General features: G+C 40.5%; 1 protein-coding gene across 13 annotated transcripts in view; it reads left to right on the top strand.

The window, feature by feature from the left end:
* Positions 1–21,143, top strand: part of GREB1L (GREB1 like retinoic acid receptor coactivator) — a 144,617-nt gene that overhangs the window by 15,376 nt on the left and 108,098 nt on the right. For 9 of the 13 annotated variants that reach the window (XM_056330845.1, XM_056330842.1, XM_056330841.1 and 6 more), the window contains exon 1: positions 4,948–5,045. The exons of 3 other annotated variants lie outside the window; for them this stretch is intronic. The gene's annotated coding sequence lies outside the window, so the exon portion shown is untranslated. Of the gene's footprint in view, positions 1–4,947; positions 5,046–16,716; positions 16,830–21,143 lie in introns of those variants that run through there. One more of the 13 variants, XM_056330836.1, reaches the window with a different exon arrangement.

The following is a 21,143-nucleotide window of genomic DNA, read 5'->3' as shown; positions in this document are numbered from 1 at the left end:
CCACTGTTACTGCCTTCAGTCAGTGAAACTCTCCTGTAGTATTTGCATGATGCTGTGTTACAGAGGAGGGTGAGAAGGAAAGAACTTCAATACAAATGTCTTGGCATCTTACAGGTCATTGCTTATTTTTTAGCCTATTTACCAGTCAGCAGATAAAATTGGGAGGTAATTCCCAAAAGTCACTTCACAGCATGGAAGTTGTTAGAAAAGTTAATTTCCCTTTCTCTTCTATTTTTCCCATGTGTTCTCCAGGTTGCTTTCCACAGGTAGAAGAGTTTTTTTGTCAACAGCTTTCCAACACGGTCCTGGATTATCAGATGAATATGTCAGATTCAGCTCTTTCTGAAGCTGGTAGCAAGGTGCCTACTGAATGTTTATGTAGTGGTTGTTGGGTCAGGCATGCTTGTCAGATTTCCTTTCTTTCTTTTTAAAGTTGCATGTGGTAATTAAAATTCTGTGATTTGGCTTAATAAGGAAGGTTCGTATGAAACCATGTGAATAAGCCTGTGTGATAGCACTGTGGCTTGCTGGTTGATAAGCCCTTGCATCCTCCTTGTTGGTTGCCCATTTCCTCACCTCACACTCAGCCTTTCCTCCTGTTTTCCTGCTGTTTGTTTGGTGTATGCTGGGATCTGGCAGAGGAACTGGTCCACTTAAGAAACAATTTATTTTTCCAGGTTACTTTTTAGGAGGATCAGTTCCTTGATCCAGTTTATCATTGAGTGACATGCTGAGCTTGGCCAGTGCAGTGGAACACATGGGGATGGAAATGGTCAGCACTGAGTGCAATAATTTGTTGGGTTTTTTTTTTTTAAATAATTATTTTCTAACCATTAATGTGAAATATACTGTGAGGTGTTTTTAAATGTGCATCCTCTGTTAGGCAGAGAAATCCTACTTTGGGATTAGTTTGGAAACGCTGTAAACTGGACATGTGTACAGACATCACTTCTGTAAAATTAATTGAACATGCATATGTGCTGGTTTTTGCCCTTCTTTTGGTAGAAAGCGGTAGGTACCACCAAACATACCTTTCAGGTATTTTCAGTCTGTCTTGAAGTTACATTGAAATCAAAATAACATTTATAGAACTAGTGCCAACTAGCTTGATGTCTGTGGGCCAGAAAGTTTAAACTTGGCAGTGAAGGAACGGTTCTGAACTGGATTGAGAACTGATTCAATTTTTTTCTTCCTGCAGAATTAGATTTCTGTGAGGGGGAAAAATGAAGAACTTGGGAATTTTATTTGAGGTTTGAAAACCCTGTTGTAGATACTTGGAACACAGTTTTGTGTCTGGCATAGAGAAATTGATGAGTGTATGTTCAGGTCCAGATTTTCACTGTTCCCTTAAAAGAGCATTACTAAGCTGTATAGCTCAAATTGTAGGGAACTGACAAAAAGTCCAGTTCTCACAGCATCTGGTGTGAGCAGTTGAGTCCATGGCCTGTGCAGATGACGGAGCGGTTAGAATACAGGACTGCACTTATCTTTGTGCTTTCTTGTGTCCGGTCGTACTGCACTTCTCCCATTAAAATAGATCTGATGTGTCCTTTGTTCCCAGATAAAAGCAGCTACAGAACTGCCAGTCAGAAGGCACAGCACCTTACATATGGGAGGGCAGTAATCCTAGAAAAGGAAGTAGGTAGAAGACCGGCATCTGCTTGCTTTCATATTCTCATGTTGCTGTTGCAAAGATGGAATTATTTACGTATATTTTTTTGCCTTCTACTGAACGCAAGCAGAGTCGGAGCAACTCTATTCAGTGTCAGGGTGTTCTGCAGGGGTTTTCTTCTGTGAAAGGGAGTAGAGAGGTAGGGTCGTGATAGCTGCTTTTTTCTTCCTGAGTGAGTTCATGTAGGTTCCTCACCTATGTCATTGTTACAATGTTCCTATTGCAGCTCTGACTCATCCTCCCTTTACAAAGCTGGTAGCGGTGCTGCCCTTAATACGGGTCTGAGAGATCTTCACCTGTGATGAAAAGGCCTGTTTGTGCCTTGTGATAAAAAGGCCTGTTTGTGGCTTGCGGGAGAGAGTTTGGACACTGTAGCAATGACTTCCTACTGTAAGAAGAATGATGTTATCCTTTCTTCTCCAGCGCACAGCCCCCTAACTCCAAAACCACACTCATCAAAGGTGAAAGTGCCAAGCTTCCCTTCTTCTAGCAAGGTATGGTCCTTAGTACCACAGAGAGGAAGGACCAAAACAAAGGTTTTTAGGGAGCCTTTTTTTTCTAACAAATGGCTTGTTGAAGCTTAACTTTGGAAAGAAAAAAGCCATGTCTTCAATGGAGATACATGGCCAGCTACTTCATAGTCCCTCACAGTCCTCTTCTGTGTTAGAAGCTATTCCCCAGGTAAATCCTTGCCTTTAGAAGAGCTCCAGGCTTTGGCCATACTGGACTGTGCTTATCCTCTAATCTTTGCCTTGTGTTGGCTTGGCTACTGAATAGAGCTGCTCCACTTAGACCACTTAGGGCAGCTGTATTTATTTTTAACTCTCTGGAAGTGCATTGCAGGAGAACAGTATTTATAATCAGTTCTGCCCTGTAGCCTTCTGATCATCTAACATGCCTCTTAGGGGATAGCCGTGGGTGGTGGGATGGCTTAGTAGTTGGCAGCAGTCTCTGTAAGAGATTGAAATTTCTGGGACTGCTTGTAACTGCTGCTTTAGCTGTTTTTTCATCTTTTACAGTGAGGGAGTGAGATCCATGGGGAGGAGCTTCATGGTTAGATGAAATTGAGTTCAGTTGCATTTCTGCTTCTTCACTGTAGAGTCATTCCAGATGTAGGTACTGCTGGGAGAGAATCTGCTACCTTCCTTGCTGGGGCAACTTTTTCAAGAGCTGGCCAAGCAGTGGCAAGCAAGCCAGCTCTGCGCAGGGCAGCAGTAAAGGCTATGCCAGGCCAGGCAGAAACTGCGTGAGAAACCATTCTAAATGTATGAAGCAAGATGTGATGGATTGGAGAGAAGCTTGGGAAAATATAGAATTTCTGATGATTTATGCAAACTCATACCTGGTTTTAATAATATGGTTCTGAAAATGGTTTGTATGTGAAGGAGATCAATTTCAATTAATATTTTAGGAAACTTTTTTTTTATTTTTCAGAACTTGTGGTTTCCTCTGACATCTTTTTCTTCTAAAAAAATATTTTGTGGTTGCTTATTTTTCCTCATTGCTTCAGAAATGAGTGACCAAAAAAAAGGAGGGACTGATTGACCTGAAAATTGGACTTCTGAGGCCTAAGCTAATGTCTCAAAACCCGAGATGGCCTTTCTTCTGCATATGGCTGGATAAAACGTGCTCTTTTATAACCTTCTGTCTCATTGCTGTTGTGGGTGTGCTTCCCATTGCAGAGAGAAGCCTGTTTCTGGACACCTGGTTGCACCAGGAGTGGGAAATAGCAACTCCTCTTGATATATACCAGCAAAATTTGTGAAAGGATCATGCAAGAAGTATTCTTCCATACATAAGGACTAATTGGGTTTTATTTGGATATTCTGATTTAACTGGGAAGTTGCAGTTGCCTGGAGATAGACTGCTGTTTTGCCCTATGAGCAGTGCTTTGAGGGTGTACTTCAACATTTATAAATGATGTTTAACAAGATCCAGACACTCATATAGCGTAGTGTGTAAAAAGAGAATCTGGACTATTGCATGTAAAATGGGTGTTGCCAGTGTGTGGTACTGCTTTACATATGTGCGTAAATGACTGCAGAAGACTGCAAATAAATGGAGGCAGTAGCTCTTACATGTATCAGTGGTGTCCTGGATGTTATCAGATGGAACAGAAGTGAGCAAATGTAAGGCAAGATAAGACCAGTGTCTTTGAACTGTTACCTTCCAGGCTTTTTGATGCAAAGACTTTTGTCATCACGTGATGACCAGGTAGGCCATTATTTATACCTTTTTTCTTCTCACTAAGCAAAAATGTGTTCCTTTTGAAGCTTCCCCTCCCTTTTTCTTTTTCTCCGACACTACTATGCTTTATCATTCTATCTAGTAAGTTGATCAGGCTGTTAGAGAAAACTCAGTTCTGATTAATAGGCAGATGTTTTGGCTGGCTGTGTTGCTGTGTATTTGTAATTTGTAGCTGATTGCAGAATTTGTGTGTGAGGAGGGTAGCTGACTTTCTCTAGCTTTCTGAACAGGCCTGGTTTGTACTTGGTGGGAGGAAACCGTGGGCATAAAGCTGTATGTGTAGAGTTCAAGGAACATTTAGGTGTTCTAGGGACTGGGTCTAATATAATCCACATGGTTGAGTTTCTTGCTCATTTTCCCAATGGTTTTGCCTGGAGCTTTTTTTCCAGATTGTTTTCCCGAGTGACTAGATAGCAGCAAAGAGCAAGGGGATGGACCTGGGATTAAGCCGGCTAAAGCCAGTGGTTGGGAGATCTTTGTTCTGTTCTGTCTTGACTACAAGTTTCCTAATGGACCTCGTGGGGGTGGGGGCATGGATCTCAAGTCTTTATCATATTTATTTTATTTCCCCCCTACATAGGAAAATGGAAATACAGTATTACTTAAATGAGCAACTAAATTATTCTTCATGTTGATGTTGAATTAACATACCCTGTAAAGCCTGTAAATAAACTGTGGGGTTATGGAAATGTCCTGGGTGGGTATGTTGGCTTTTCTTTTTCTTGCAGTATGTTTGTTTAAAGTGAATTATTTGTTGAATCCCAGGGAAGTGCCCCTTTGTTTTACTCTTCTTTTTGGAATGCAATTTATTAGTGATATCCAGAGGGGTCAGCAGCATAAATAATGTTCCTTTCGAGGCTTGTTGGGTGGAAAGGCGGGGTGGGGGGGGGGGGGTGGGAGCGTTTCACAGTGAAGAGAGCTGTTCTGTTTGGTGTGGCTAATCAGGAGTGAGGCTGGAATTGCTCATAGCTGTCATCCAGGTTTTGTTTCAAAGTCCAAGGACCTACTGGGAAAAACAAAAAGCTAATGAAAGCTGACTGTATTTCAGCCCGTACCCTGTGGAATCCAAAATGATGTCCTGACACTCTGTGTATTCTTATTCTCCTGCATTCCCATGGTTGCTAAGGTAACAGGTTTTTAGAGGCTTTACAACTTCATTGTCAAGTATTTGCTACACTTATTGTTGCTGTTTGCAGATTAGGGCAATTTCAACAATGCCTTTTGTAAAAAATACAAAAAGAAATATAGTAGAAATAGACGTAATGAATCAATTAACCCTCTCGTTTAAATTTTCAGTGCTACTTCTCGGAAGCTATATATAAAATGTCACGTTGGTTTAGTGTAAGGATTTTAGGCATGGAGAAACACTTTTCTTTTTAAGGCATGTTCATTACAGGACTGAATACAGATGTGAAGAGTGCCACATGTGACTTAGTGCCTTTTCCAACCAACACAATTGTCATGAAGAAACTTAAGTTCACATTTGCTTCAAGGTGTTGTTGCTCTGCTTATAATACATTTGAGATGGTTACCTGAATCTTGTAAGCAGTGTTACTTTTGCATTGCTGTATCTTTGAAATCATACTTTAAAAATAAGCAGCTGAGGAAAAATAGGAAAATACTTTTTCTAAAAAGTTTAATTACATGCACAACTCTGTAACCAAATGTACTTTATTGATGCTCCTCTGTGTCCATTTAGTGAACAAGCATATTTCTGCTTGAGCATCTTCCCTGGAAAACTGTATTGTGGAGGAGATGGTCAGGCTTGTAAATGTGTCTCCAAGAGGATGCCTTTCTAAATTGATTTAGTTTCTGCTGACTTCTTGAAAATTTGTGCATTGCTGCAGCAAGTAACTTCTGCATCTGTGGTGGGAGAGCTGTTTTTAAAAAAAAATGGTGCAAATGTAATAGGCCTCACTATTTTCAAGAGTTAACATCACACTGATTTGTGGGTTGACTGTTAGATGAGTAATTTTAAACTTCCTGGGTCATAGTTTTCTTTCTGTAAAATATAGATAATGGCCAGATACAAGTTTGGAAGGAAAACCGTTGATCTTAATCTGTGCATATAAAGTGCCACAGGAGGTTTTAATGCTGTGTATATGTAAGGTTACATACTGTGATCATGACAGGCAAAAGGTAAGGTTGGAACTCTTCCTATTAGTGATTTCCCAATGTTTCAGTTAGGGTACAGTTTTAATTATATAATCAAATAGTTTTAATAGTTTAATAATGATAATGATTTATTAGTTTTAAGTATATATGTGCTTTAATTAAAAAAGCATATAATTAATTCCACTCATACACAGCCAACTAGCGCTATGATTGTACATTTATACCATCGTTTTAAGTAATTGCTGTTTTTGTAAAAAGGATGAAGTTTAAATCTTTGTTGTTTCATTGATGGTTTTCAGTATGGTTTCTTTTTAACTCCTTCCACTCCCCTTGCCTCCAGAATGTTTTTTTGCTCTTTGCCTGCTGTAGTTTAAAAGCTTTTAAAACATCAGTTTGTTAGCACCTTGCTGTAGAGCTGCTGCTTACGACTGATGCTGCTAGAACGATAGTGTGAACAGTTGGAAGAGGCAGGGGAAACTCTAAAACTGTTGTTAAAGCTCTATTAGATTAAAAAAATATTACTTCATACATACTGAATCATTCACGTTTCTGATCTTTCTCATTGCTAGAAACTGAGTTTGTTGCATTTTTTCATTTAATAAAGTGAGCTGCTTATTATATATCCATGTGTGCAACCTGTGCTCATCTGTAATTCTGCAGTTAGAAGTAGCATTTCTGACCCTGCATAAAAGCCCTTGTTTAAAACTAAATTTCATTAAAACAGTCTCTTTTCAAACTGTATTACCTATGTGCCAGAATTTAAGAACAAGCAATCCTACAAATTAATTTTCTAGCAACAGGCAATATTTTTCCTGTGACTGAATTTTTTTTTAATTTGTTGCCCATTCTCCCCTTATAATAAAGCTGTGTCAGACTAATCACCTTAAGTTTCTGTGAGACTGCATGTGTCAAGTGGGCTTGGGATCAAATTTGGGATTCGGTTTGTTTTGTAGCTTCTCATGGTGCTGTCTAGGACATTGCAGCTGTGTTAATGCTGACCGTTGTATACGGTCTGAAGCAGAATGTATGCAGCTGAGGTATGGTATATAATGAGTCCTTTTTGCCTGGCAGAAATGAAATATTTCTAGTTGAGAAGAATCCTACTAGACTGGGGAAGATGCAGGTATGGTTCTCTCTGTGTGTCTTTGAAATGAGCCCATTGCTGAATGTTCTGGAGCCCTTTATTGGACAAGCTCATGCAGTGGCACTAACTGTGGGTGAGATCCCCGTGCTGCTAAAATAAATCATCACCACTGTCTATGCCATCTTCATCTAGGCGAGACTGAGAGTATGCCCTTAGATTACAGTTTGTATGAAGGTAGGTTATATAAACCAATGTTCTTGCTGCTTATTTGTGGCTAAATATAGTTTGGAAGCGTAAGCTGGAGAGGCCCTGTTGAATGCCATTTTATTACAATTTTACCAGATGCTGCTGATGGTGGTTTGTGCTTAGCTAGGCAAGTAGTTACCCATGTTTGGTTACAACCATCACTACCCCCAGTATCAGCAAGAGGTACATTTCTTGAGGTAGATGAGACTTAGGAGGCTAGTGTGCAGATAGTCTAAGTACAGAGCAGATTACCCCAGAAGGGAGGTGACAGATGGATGGCTGACACCAGAGGGGTGAAGCCAAATGCAGACTGAATTATTCCCTGCAGTGAAGGACAGAAGGTGCTTGGCACTCATCAAATACTATCAGTTTAAAGTGTCTTTAGAGAAGTCTTTGATTAGGTAAACTTAATAGTTCTACACTTGTGGTTGGTACGTTGCCCTGGATAAAGGTGTGATTTAATATCAAAATGTCTGTGGACATTTAGCTTTTATAATAAGCTATTTATAACTAGAATTAAATCTTTCTGATAAATACATAAAGCTGAATGAAGGAATAGATATGTATATATATGGAAATATGTATACTTCTGTGAGATTCCAGAAGGAATAGTTATCTTCCTTCCATCTTACTTAAAGGTACATACAGTGCATAAGAGAAAGAAGGTATGCAACTAAAAAGAAAAATTGATGCTGTGCACCATAGAATTGTTTATTAAAATTTTAATTTTTGTATTAGTGATTTTTTAAACTTGTTTAAACCCGTTGTCACACTTGCAAGCTTCAATTTCCTGAAAGTTTTGTAACAGGAAGGGGAAACAAATTCTTTATAACTTGTGAAGCTTTTGAGATCCAAAGCTACTAGTGTTCAACATGTGGCAGTTGTAAGCTTACTAGGAGTGCCTGTAAATTCCTTAGTTGGGGGGGGGGGGAAGTTGTGAGAGTGTTAAGATTTTAAGGACAGATTTGAATGCAGAAGGGTCCACAAGAACTTGCTTTTTTTAAAAAAAATAAAAGTTCATATTGCTGCTTTACAAACTTGGAATAATCATTGAAAGTTAATATGCAGAAAACTGTAGTAGCCCTCTGGTATATTTTTTACATTTTGTAGTAAGTACCCTCTTTCCCTGCAGGAGCAGGGATGAACATTTACCTGTCTCTGCTGTATAGAGGCCCTCAGAGGAGACCGGGGGGGCTCTACTGTAGGGAGTGGGGAGGATGTCTGGGTGCTTTGGGTATGCATGGCATTCCAAATAAAATCTAAAAGAGTTTGTGTGGACCTCAAGGAACCCTTGGACTTTGCAAATGAAAACCATCCATCCATCCTCTTTCCCTCTTCTGCTTCCCCATCCAAAAGGCAGGAGCAAGTCTTGCACAAAAATGGATTTTTCAAAGTATTTTTTCTTTGTTTCTGCCTCTTCTGAGTTTCTAAAGCAACACTTTTGGTTTTAATAGTAGATTTTTAATTTTTTTTGGTTTAACTGTGACTTTATGTTCTGTTCAAACGGCGTTGTAATCAAGCATCAGACAGGGAAAATAAATGGAGAACTGCAGAACTGGAAGCACAAAACTGCAATAGAACCAGAATTAGCAGCTGTTTCTTACTGTACCGCAGCAGGTACTTCAGGCTTGTGAGCCTAGATCAGCATGTCCATGGAGGCAGGTACTGTTTGTTTCATGTTTGGGAAATACAAGCTTACCTGATGGTTTGTAATAGCTGTCAAAAAAAAAAAAAAAAAAAAAAACGTCTAGCAACAGAGAGAAAATGATCTTCGTAAAATTAGTGAGTACAGAGAATGTGTGTTTAAGCAAATAAGGGTAGGTAAACTGAGCATGTGCAATTTACATCAGGCTGACAAAAATACTGGTTCCATTTCTGGGGAAAAACAGGGAGCAGGGAAAAAGAAGCAAATTTAAGAACAAAATACTTCTTGAAATACATAAATAGAATCTGAGCAGTCAAAACCCGTTACTCCACATCCTGGATGTTTACTGCTGTATGTGTTACTTTGTTTTGAGCTGCTCTAGGAAGAAAGTTGGTAGGTGAAACGCAGAGGGGGTCCCATGGCTGAAGCTGGACTGTGAGTTTAACCAGGCTTCCCCACAACACATGGATACCCCGCTGCTGGCTGATGTCTGGGGGTGCCCAGCACACTTCTACTGCTGTCCTATCGTGCTGGTAGCAGGGGCAGCTAGGGTCTCCTCTTGCTGTGCCTGCTCTTTTGTTTTGTTTAGGGAGCTAGGTTTAGACTAAGGGGTTTGCTTGTTATGCTTGACTCTGCCTATGTACAGAAATTAAAGAATTATCTGGGAAGGTTTCACTAGCTTTTATGAAAAGTGTATGGCTTTGCTTTCTGGAGAAAATGTAGTTGCCAAGAGCCAGAACCTACACATTTAGTTAGGCCAGTCGTCAATGCAGCAATGCTGCCTTGGGCCTTGTATACAAACGCTTTTCAAACACTGCACAAAAGAACATCCACGTATTATGTGGAAGTTATAGTCTGAATAAAAACCCCACAATAATAGAAACCCTGTTTGGCTTAGCATAAATTCATAGGAAATCTTACATGCAGTTAAATGGAAGAGCTTTCCTTTATCTAGACATCTGTGGCCTGTGTTTAAAGCAAGTGTGATTTTGCCATCCTAACAAATGTGTCAATTTCAACAAGAGGCAAGGAGAATTGGTATGTTACAAAAGGCAAATGTTGCATATCTGGTAAGCATCTTGTAAAATATTGCAGGTACCAGATAAGCTTCGGTAATATATAATTCATTAGGGCATGATACAGAATATGACACAAGGTATTTTGAACTGGGAAATCCAGGGGACAGAATTATTTTTCTTCATGCTGCCCTGTTCTACTCCCAGACTCTCACTCTACCATGTTTTAAAATGGTGCCAATATCTTCTGTTAAGCTTCTCATCGCTTAGCTTCTAAGCAGTTGCGCACAATAACTGGCACTTCAGCCAGTTGCCTTTGGAGTAAGAATAAGAAAAGATACTTGTGCTGAATAACAAACTAAAAGCCACTAATTTCTGTTTGAGATTTTTCTTCGCTAAGCTTCAGCTTTTGATTTCATTCTGTATTAAATTGATGGGTTGGGTAGTGCCTGCGAGTATTCCAGGCATGGCTCTTAAGACATAACTTTCATTTCTGAATATGAAAGATGCAATAAGCCATATACCAGAATATTTAATACAGAGTCTAAGTGTGCTAGCTAAAGAACTTGTTCTGCTTTTCTTTCTATACAAGAATTACTTGACCAGCCCATGTGGAATACTGCTTTTCTGTCAACTTTTTAGGTTCTATTTTAAATTTCTTCTGAAAACTTCTCTTTCATGGTAATCTTAAGAAAGGAGTCTATCCAATGGAAACCTTTCTCTTGAAAGTGTGTGTTTTGGACAAACTGAAACGTGTTAATGTAGTCATAAAAAACTTAAACTTTCATGAGGCATTAAGTACATGTTCTTCCCTTCAACACATTGTTCAGTGATTAGATTGTAGGAGTTCCTACTAGGTGCTTCATGTGTGTGTATTTTTAGAAATGTATGTGTAATGTTTCTGTATATATATATATAGAGAGAGAGAGAGTTATATAAGCAAAGGTGTCAACCTTGACAGTGAATTTGAGAATAGGATTTTGCAACTTTGATTTTTTTTTGTTAAAATACATTGCTTTTTTTTTAAAAAATAGAAGATGTTTGAATGCCTTAATTCTTAAATAGCAGTCAGAAGGATTTATTCATTAAATGTCTCTTTACATCTTTCAGTGGTAAGATGCTACCCTTCAGTGGGGTAGAGCGTATTTACCTCAGTAGATCTAGGTGTGGTTAAGCAGCAGAGAAAACAATTGTAGTTCAAATGTCAATGTCTTTGACTTTTTTTCCACATAGTTTGTCTGTTTAAACCAAATTAAAGTTAAACTTTGAGTTGATTTATCTGTTTGCATTCTTACACGTTGCATAAATTTCTGCAGTTCTCTTAAAAGATTTCGTTGACTGACTGTAAAAGCAACAATGTTTAGTGTGCTCCTGGTTCAAACAAGGGAATAACTTTTATTCTTTATGGGTAAAAACAACCTGATGCTTTAGCAGATGTGTAATTTATAGAGAAATACCACACTATGAAACATACATGTATTATACATTTGCATAAGATGAAACTGAAGATGATCTAAATTATCTTCTCCTGAGCCATTAGGCAGCCTATTAGTTTATTCCCATTGACAAAGATGGCTGATGAAGAGGCGCAGACATTGCAGGATCAAGCTATAAAATTCATTCCTGGCACACTGCCAGCTCCTCAAAATGTCTTTTGTTAACAAACAAGAAAGCTCTTGCAGTGTAAATAAGTGTTTTTGTCTTGCAGCCCATATTGAGCAAAGATGGAATGAATTGTAAGAATATTCTTTAGTTTTAAGTGGTTTTTTCTGATGGGAGAGCAGAACATAGAAATGATTCAAGAACCCTTTTGAAGCTGCAAGATTTTATCTACTTTGTTTCTTCTTAAAACGGCCTGTGCTGAACACAGTTTGTTACAAGAAAGTCATTGAATAAGGTGGGATTTCTCCTCAATAACTGCATAAACTAAGAGATTGATAATAAACAGTACAAACCTGTTATTTTGTTTATCCTTTTTCCTTCCTATGAACTGACCTAATGGAATTTCCACACACAGACCTTGTAATGAGACGGTCTGGGGACTGACAAGCTGGGAAGCAGCTTTCCTTTTCACCCTGACCATGGTCAAGCAGAGGCATGAGTTACCCAAGGTGGCTGTGCAGTTTGCCCCTTGGAGGTTTTTCAAGGCTTGATTGGGCCAAGCCTTGAGCAGGCAGGTCTGCTCTCACAGCTAATGCTGTTGTTAGTAGGAAGTTGGAATAGGGGCCTTCCGATATCCATCCCTACCTGAATTATTCTGTGATTCTAAGTAACAGTTAAATCTGTTTGACCTAATTTAAATGCAAATCTTCTGATTTAAAAGGCAGTTTTCCGTATGTATCCAACAAGAGCAAACTCCAGTTCCTTTACATTTGTCATCACTGAACCAACTAGTGTAAGTGCTCCTACTTGAGCCATTTGTACTCAATTTGTCAATAAAATGTATAAAAGATGCACAGTAGATTGCACTTGGAGGATGTTACTTCTGTTGCAGTTCTGCAAGCAATGGTCACGGATCTTCAGCACAGTAATGCTCAAGTGGGTTAGAGCTGGAATGACCCAGTGTGCTATCTGTGGAACTGCATTTCAGTGGATTGTGAATGATCTTTGTAAAGGATTAAAGTTTTAGAGAAATTCTTAAAGGAATCCCCATTATTGGCATGGCAGCTCTCAAATCTGGGTGGAAAAACTGTAGGCCATGCAGTAGATCTAAAGTAAATCACTCATTGAGCAACCTCTTCTCTGATATTCAATGTTTTAATATAAAAGTGATTATAACATGACTCACGTACTCAAACTCTCCAAAATGAATGTATTGAATGATTAAAAAAAAAAAAGTAGGCAATTCTTGTAATATTTGCATTAGCATGTGGATCTTTCTCATCATTAAGTATATGGACTGCTACAGCCCCTGGTTAGATAGATACCAGTTGAATACCCTTAAGGGAGAAGATCTGCTCATTTTCAGCTCTCTTCCATGCTACCGCAGTACTGCTGAGGCCAAACAAGTACAAAAGATCAGCTGCAGCTAACTGGTTTGGAGCAAGGGATACAGTGGAAACCAGAAGGCCAAAAAGGGGTTGTCTTCCATCTGTGCTGAAGATGCAAAGTCATGCTATCTGAAGGAAAAGAAAGATGACATTGCCCTTTAGCCTGGGTTTAATGTAGGTCAGTTGGGTCACCAGATGACATGACTTTAATGGCCAAACTGCTTTTAACAATTGCCTTGGGCAGTGTTTAATTTCACTGATCTTTGCCAGCCTTAAGGAGAAGAGAGAGGAAAAACCCACCTTATCTTCTGGTTTTCACACAGTGTGCGTTCTGCTGCTTCTGTGATCTTTTATGACTGGTCAGTATAGAGCAACATGTGCCTATGTGATTATCCACATACTAAAAGTGTCATTTACTTCTACACTGCTCACAACCCCTCAGATCAGATTGATTATTGTGGTGTTGGTGTTGGTTTTTGTTTTGGTTTTTTTTTTAACTTCAGTTTTTTGTTGCTGAAGATTTTTGGGGACAGAGCAGGCACATAAATTACATTCACATCGTCTTTGTAATTGCTTGTAATTTGTTATTCCTGAAAAAGAACTCAATTACTTAATTTACTTACAGATACCTATATAAATATGTATTTATATTTTGGTGATTTAATCCTCTTTTGTACTGAAATTTCTCTAATGAAACCTATCACCTGCTACACATTTTCTAGTATGGGATGAAGACGATATATAGTTAAGTGCAACATTGGTTTGTGTTAAATTTCAGGTTGAGTTGATGAAAAGGTTTGTTGGAATTCTTGGGCTGTTCAAATACCATATGCAGAATTTCTAGTCCACTGAAGCTGGCCTAGGATTTATTATCTCTCTTTCACATGCGATGTTGTCTTTCTCATTGTGAAACACTGTAACAGAATCAATCACCTACCATAATAACAGAAGAGGAAGGATAGAGCTGAATTCTGGTTGTCTTGCTTCTTTTCCATCTTGGTGATGGACTGGGGTAGTACTACAGGCAACATACAGTGTTCTTTTTTGGAAATTCCTCAGTATATATCTTAGAAAGTGCATGCATGTGTGTCAGTTTTGTATAGGTGCTCTGAACGGGCTATTGCTCAGAAACAATGTCTTGAGATTGTAATGGAGAGTGCTATTAACATGCTAGTTTAATGGCCCGTAATGGTGGGGGAAGAGACAAAGAAAAGCAAATGTTAAAAGCCATTGGGGGGGGGGGGGGGGGCGCAGAAAAACCAAAAGCAAAATACATGATTCTGCCATGCACATGCATCTTTGGCATACCTACATCCTGAAGGTCATGTGCAGTTTGTCTCTTTACTCTCTTTTCTGCAGTAATAGATACTACAAATGAAAAAAATACAGAGAAAGCAGTAAGAGTGATTGAAGATGTAGAACAGCTATTACTACGTAAGGAACTATGTTAAGTAGACTTCAGCCTGGGAGTAAGACAGCTGAGGTCCATAAAATACTGTGGGGCAGAAGGTGGTAGCTGTTCAATGTCTTCTGTGGAAAAAGAACTGAGGAGCATCAAATGAAATTAGCAGGGGCCATGCTGAATGCAAACAAAAGGTGATAACTGCAAGTGTGAGGTGGGTTGTAGCACTCCTTTCTCAGGACGCAGGCACACTGAAAGTTTAGATGGTTTCTAAAGCAGCTGGTTAAATTTATGGTTGCTGTTGAATGAGGCTTGAGCTGCAGATCGGTGGAGGCTAGAAGAATATTTTGGATAATTACTACTGCAGGAATGTCACAGGGTTTGTATTCTTCGCTGAGTATCTGCTGTTGGGTACTGTGTGACTTGAGGAGGGAGGCTTGTGGTCTGACATGCCATGTCTGGTTTTAGGTTGTTCTGACCACCCCATTGGTTTTTGATTGTGTGGGAAAGTGTTCTAGATCTGTTCTTTGCTGACAGTGTGTTTTCTGCAGGCAGTGAGCCAGATGAAAGCAGCGTACAGTTTTTTCTGCACCATGTTGATTTTATAGGTAATAAAACTAAGTATTATAAGCAATTCCAGGAGTGTCAGAATTGAAGAAGCCTAGTTTTCTAAAGATTTGGATTTCTTGATTGATAAACTCTGATTTAAAATGTTTTCTGTATTTAGAATCAGCCCTTCCAATGGCTTCTTATACTGCCTTTACCTGTAACTGAGACGCAATCAAATGTCTTGCCTAACTGGCTAGGTTTCCTCATGAATATTGAGGGGATGAAGTATCTTTCAGACCGCTGTACCTCTGTCTCATTTGTATGGAATTGTGGATTTAAGAGGTACTTGACAGAAAACATGATAAATTGACCACATTTCCCTCAGAAACCAGGCAAAAAGATACAGCACAAAATAAATACAAATAATACAAATAAACCCAATAATCCTTCATCTTGCCCCAAAGCAGTAATAATATAGTCATAAAAAGGCCTGTGAATATTAAAAATTGATTCATTTTAAATTTTATCTAAAGTTTTAAATGTAATAAGCTTCAATGTGCATGGCTGTGCACAGAAACAGTAGAGTATGAGTGTGACATCCAATTTTTCTTACATTATTTAGTAACCGACACACATGCTGTGTTCTTGCTGGTTGTTAACAGCATGTAAATTATAAGGCCAAAGAGGTCTTCCTCATGACAATGGCTAATGTTTGTAGAAATGCAAAGGTCATGATCATGACTACTTTTTTTTTTTTATGCCAACTGGATACTGATGACAATTACTGAACTAGACAGATCTTAGAGGGTCAGTTTATTGACTTACCTTCCCTGCTTTGTGAGTGGTGATGAAGTCAGTGCAACTGTCTGACTTCTGTGCTGTGGCAATTTAAGCGAGTTAGGCCTTGGATAGTTTTCCTTCGTATTCCTGTGAAAAACAGGAGCACCTGATTCACTAGCTTTATTGTTTTGTGAGGTGCTATTCGATTAGTCATATTATTGCCATCTTTAAAAAAGAAAAGAAAATCAACTTCTTAAAACATGTTGTGCTTTTGGGATGACTTTCTTTTCCTTCCAACCTGCAGTTTAATCTTTAGTGAAGCAAAAAATCAGTGGGTTTGTACTTCCTGACCATACATGTGAACGGTGACAGTAGGGTAATTTTCAAAAAATAAAGTTTTTTATAAAATTTGAATAAAGACCTTTTGAGGTAAGCCTAGGCCGTTCAAACAAAGCTCTTTACTTACCTTTGGCCAAAAATATGTGAATATATGTTTTTGGTTTTGATCAGGCATCATGTGTTTGGAGGGAATTACAGCTGTAGGAAGCGTGGCCATAGGCTGGAACTTCTTTCTCCCAGTTCAGGTGTTCAGACTTGAATGTCCATGACTGAATTGCTTCTGAACCAATTCTTCCATGATACAGTGGTCTTACATCTGTTTATAAGTGTGTGTGCTGGTCAGGGTGGGATGTTGGAAGTCTGCATTTCAGTGTGTTAAGCTACCCCTTACAAGATTAAAAATTAGAAATGGAGAAGAGAAAACCATTTTTTGTATCTTTGGAAACCATTGTTTCCAATTACTGCTCTGGGTGATTTCTGGAGTAGTAAAATACTAGCCTAGTATTTTGAGAGACAGAGTGCAGGTCATGCACACATCAGGAAGCTGAGTCACAGCTGGAGTGTATACAGCACTAGGAAATATCTTTTTCAATAGCCTGAGAAGACAAGAGGCATTAGATGACCTGATCTTTTTCATCTGAAATTTTTGCTTTTTTCCTCTTTTTTTCCCTTTACAGAGGAAAGTTTCATCAGGGTAGAGCTGGTTAGTTTGAACCTCCCTGAATCTGGGGCCTTCTGATGCAGGTATGGTAGGTGTATGATAGATGTGTTACTAGAGCTTAGTTTTATCAGTTTACAAAACTGTTAATCTATTACTGCAAAGAGGAGCTTTGCTTAATGATGAGGATTTTTGTCTCAAAAGAGACTGGAAATTACACAGTAAATGACTTTGAGTTTGGTAATAGCAAATTTATATGACTTTGTCTTAAGTTAAAGGAGTTGGTCTAAAGCTAGTTGTATCAACACAGTAAGTTGAGTGTAAGCTTGAAAGTTCTTTTCTGAGTCCTCTTGGGAGCTGGGGAAGTGGTGGCAATATGAAGGTTAAAAGCCTTACCAAGGTTAAAATTGGCTATGAAGGAATAGTAACTTTCAGAAATAAATGAGAGGAAACAGTGAATACTTTTGCAAATACTTTTGGGTAAAGATACTTTTTTTTGTTGTTGTTACTGCAGATGAAACTGGTAATGTAATCTGCTGAGAATTGCAAGTAGTTTCTGTTAGATAATTTAGTGTTCCAGTGCTTTACCAGACTTCAGTCATTTGTGTGAAACTGGTGCTTGCTGAACAGCTGTTCCAGACTACTCTGTCCCCTTGTTTCAGTCAAAGTAGTTGGCAGTTTTTGGCATCCAGGCGCACAGATGGAGCAATTGCTTTGTTTGCAGAACGGAAAATACTAGGGAAACATTGTTCATTCTTGCCTCTTTTTTTTTTTTAAACATCCTTGCTCTCTAATTACTGTGTGCTTGGCAGGAGTAGATTTAATCTTGAGTGTGCATCTTTGCTGTCCCTTCAGAAATCAGCCAAAGTTATCAGCGTTAAAAGCCAAAACTTCTAGTATATTCACTCTCAGAAACTTGCTAGTGCTGCACTGCTAAAATTATGAGTCAGTTACAGCCTGCAGCTGTACAACCTTTAGTTGTACCCCTCGACCTTAACAACCCATCTGAAGGTCAGGCACTGAAACTGAGGAGACTTTTAGGGTTGGGGGTGTGTGTGTGTGTGACTGTGTGGCTTTACTGGTTGGATTTAGGCAATGTGCAGGTGGAAGCTGCTTGGCTTAGACGGTGAGGAAATGGAAATAATCATGGGGGGAGTAAACAAGGAGGCTGAGAAATAGGAGCTTGGATGTAGAAAAAAATGAGGAGATTGGACGGGCCATACAAGAATCTCAGGGTTTGGAAACTGGAAGGGAAGCACATGCTAGAAGAAATCAAGATTAGCTTGGTGAGGAGGTAGCGTATGGTAATCAAAATAAGACAGAAGTGAAGGGGCTGTTGAAGGCAAAGCTGAGCAGTGACACTGAGAAGGTGTTGGCAAGGAGCCTGAGAACTGCTGAGGTAAGGGGGAAAAAAGATGTGATGAAACGAAGTGCTTCTGACAAATTCAGATACAAACATGGGATCTGGTTTGTAAGGAGCCTTGGGATGATGGGAGAGTGTTGCTGGGCTGGGATAAAACTTAGGATTGTGATGTGGATCCTATGGGATGACTGGGGCTGGACTGGAGTTGAACAAACCAGCTGGGAGAGGAGACAGGAGGGTTAGATCAGAATAATGTGTTTCCACAGCAGTTCATTCATTGTAATGCCTAAAATGGAATCAAAAGGGTTTTTAACCTTGTTGCTCTTCTGCTGTGTGGTAGGTTGATGCTGGCTGGATGCCAGGTGCCCACCAAACCCACTCTATCAATCCCCCTCCTCAGCTGGACAGGGGTGAGAAAAGATAATGAAAGCCTCCTGGGTTGAGATAAAGACAGGGAGAGATCACTCGGCAATCACAGTCATGAGCAAAACAGACTTGACTTGGGGAAATTAATTTTTTACCAATCAAATCAGAGTAAGATAATGAAATAAAAAGTAAATCTTAAAACACTTTCTCCCCACCCCCACCCCTGCCCCCTTCTTCCCATGCTCAAATTTACTCCTCGTTTTCTCTCCCTCCTCCCGCCCAGCAGCGCAGGGGGACGGGAGCGGGGGCTGCGGTCAGTCCATCACACGCTGTCTCTGCCGCTCCTTCCTCGCAGGGGGAGGCTCCTCACACTGCCCTGCTCCAGCCTGGGGTCCCTCCCGCGGGAGACAGTTCTCCATGAATTTCTCCAATGTGAGTCCTTCCCATGGATTACAGTTCTTCGTGAACTACTCCAGCGCGGGTCCACCATGGGGTCAGAGGCGCTTGCCAGCAAACTTGCCCCAGCCTGGGCTCCTCTCCCCATGGGGTCACAGGTACTGCCAGGACCCTGCCCCAGCCTGGGCTTCCCACGGGGTCACAGCCTCCTTTGGGCACCCACCTGCTCCGGCGTGGGGTCCTCCACGGGCTGCAGGTGGGGATCTGCTCCACCATGGCCCTCCATGGGCTGCAGGTGGGGATCTGCTCCACCATGGACCACCACGGGCTGAGGGGCACAGCCTGCCCCACCGTGGGCTTCACCACGGGCTGCAGGGGAATCTCTGCTCCGGCACCTGGACCCCCCCCTGCCCCTCCTGCACTGACCTGGGGGTCTGCAGGGATGTTGCTCTCACATAGTCTCATGCCTGCCTCTGACTGCAGTTGCCCCATTATTTGGGGTTTTTTTTACCCCCTCTTAATATGTTATCCCAGAGGCGCTACCACCGTCACTGATGGGCTCGGCCTTGGCCAGCGGCGGGTCCATCTTGGGGCCGGCTGGCACTGGCTCTGTCAGACGCAGGGGAAGCTTCTCACAGAAGCCACCCCTGTAGCCCGCCTGCTACAAAACCTTGCAATGCAAACCCAGTACATGCTGTCAGTAAATATCTTAAACCTTTTGACTTAACAGTGCCTTGCCTCATTGCTGGTGGTCCACATGGAGCACCATGATCTGAGGGGAGGAACTCTAAAGACCTTTGCCACTTCCATTTGAGAAGCAGATTTGGAAGAAGTGAGCACCACAGTGTTCTCACTGATCTGTAGGACTACTGGCAGTGCTGCTTGACTTCTGCTTGTATTCATGAAAATAGATCATCAAGCAACCCCCACCTCCTCCCCCTATCTGGTGCTTATATACAAGTACTCTGCAATCTCTGCTGTGGCTAGGACATTGGTGGGTTTGCCTTAGTGGCTGGGTCAGGCTGCTGCTGGGATAGACGCAGGTCATGGTCAGGGTCAGAAAAACCCAAGGTCAAAGACCAAAGTAGTAAAAATGTATTAATTTTGAGGGAAAGGTGGGGATGTGCATGCCAGCCTGTCATGTGGAATGCCAAAGTGCCAGCATGCCACAATAAGCATTGAAGCCTCAAGTCGGGGCTGAGGCAGAGGCTGGACTCAAACTCAGCAGCAGAATACAGGAACACTGGGAAAGGAGCTTGGTGAAGCAGGATGATTGGGAATGAGTTCCTGGGAGTCAAAAAATAGCATCATGGATTAAGGCTAGAAATTGCAGCATAACACCAGGTTTTAGGAAAGTTGGCAAGCTCCCCAAAAACCTTCTGTAAAGATGTACCTACCACTTCTGTTTGTATGGCTGAATTTGGGGCTGCTGCCTGGCTGGCCAGCAGACTTGGGGACTCCTTTCAGTCATGCATAAAAAACGTTGAATTGAGCATAGCTGTGTAAGCAGAGATAACTTTTAGTGTTTTTTCCTAACTTATTGCAGATGCCAAGGTTTTACTCTGTAAGGGGAGTGTGCTACAAAAGGGTACTGTGTCATGGTACCCTTGTGTTCTGGGTATGGCAGATACACTGGCACAGAGGGAAGAAAAACATCGTTACTCTGAGATCGTGTTCTGAGCTCTGATTTTACAAAGCTTAATGAAGGTCTTGGTAGCACTGTTTGGAACACAAAATTGGCTCTCTGGGAAACAGCTAAAGCCCTAAATTATTACAATTATTCCCTTGACTATTTCACAAAATTAACTTCATTGAGGAAAAAATAAGATAGGATGTGTGAAAGCTGGTCTGAAATGTTAAAAAAAGAAATGTGATTAGCGCGCTTTCGTGTAGATGAAATCAATCTCACTTATGAAGGCTAACTAGCCCCTCACTTTCTTGACTGTAATAACATTCATTTGATCCTGGCTGCTGGCAAAAGAAAGTAGTTTAATAATTAGTGTGGGATGGGCTCATCTGTGGGTGGCTTGTAAGGCGATACCAGGTATCACTGAGGGGAAAATTCCTCTCTGGGTATTTAGACTGTCATATTTTTACCACCACTATCACAGTCAGTGGACCAGAGTCCTGGCTGGTAGATGCACTTGCAGCTCCAGTTTAGCCATGATGGAGTGAATGTGGAATTTTGAATGTGGATTTCCACGGAACTTTGGCTCCAACGAGTCAAGTGACTTGCACTGTATTGTGTAAGGTGGAAACTAAGGAAGAACTAATG

Source organism: Falco biarmicus, chromosome 3 (genome assembly GCF_023638135.1).
Source record: "Falco biarmicus isolate bFalBia1 chromosome 3, bFalBia1.pri, whole genome shotgun sequence".
NCBI classification, from domain to species: Eukaryota; Metazoa; Chordata; class Aves; order Falconiformes; family Falconidae; genus Falco; species Falco biarmicus.
Note: the sequence above shows the minus strand (reverse complement) of the source record. Positions and strands in the feature narration are given on the sequence as shown.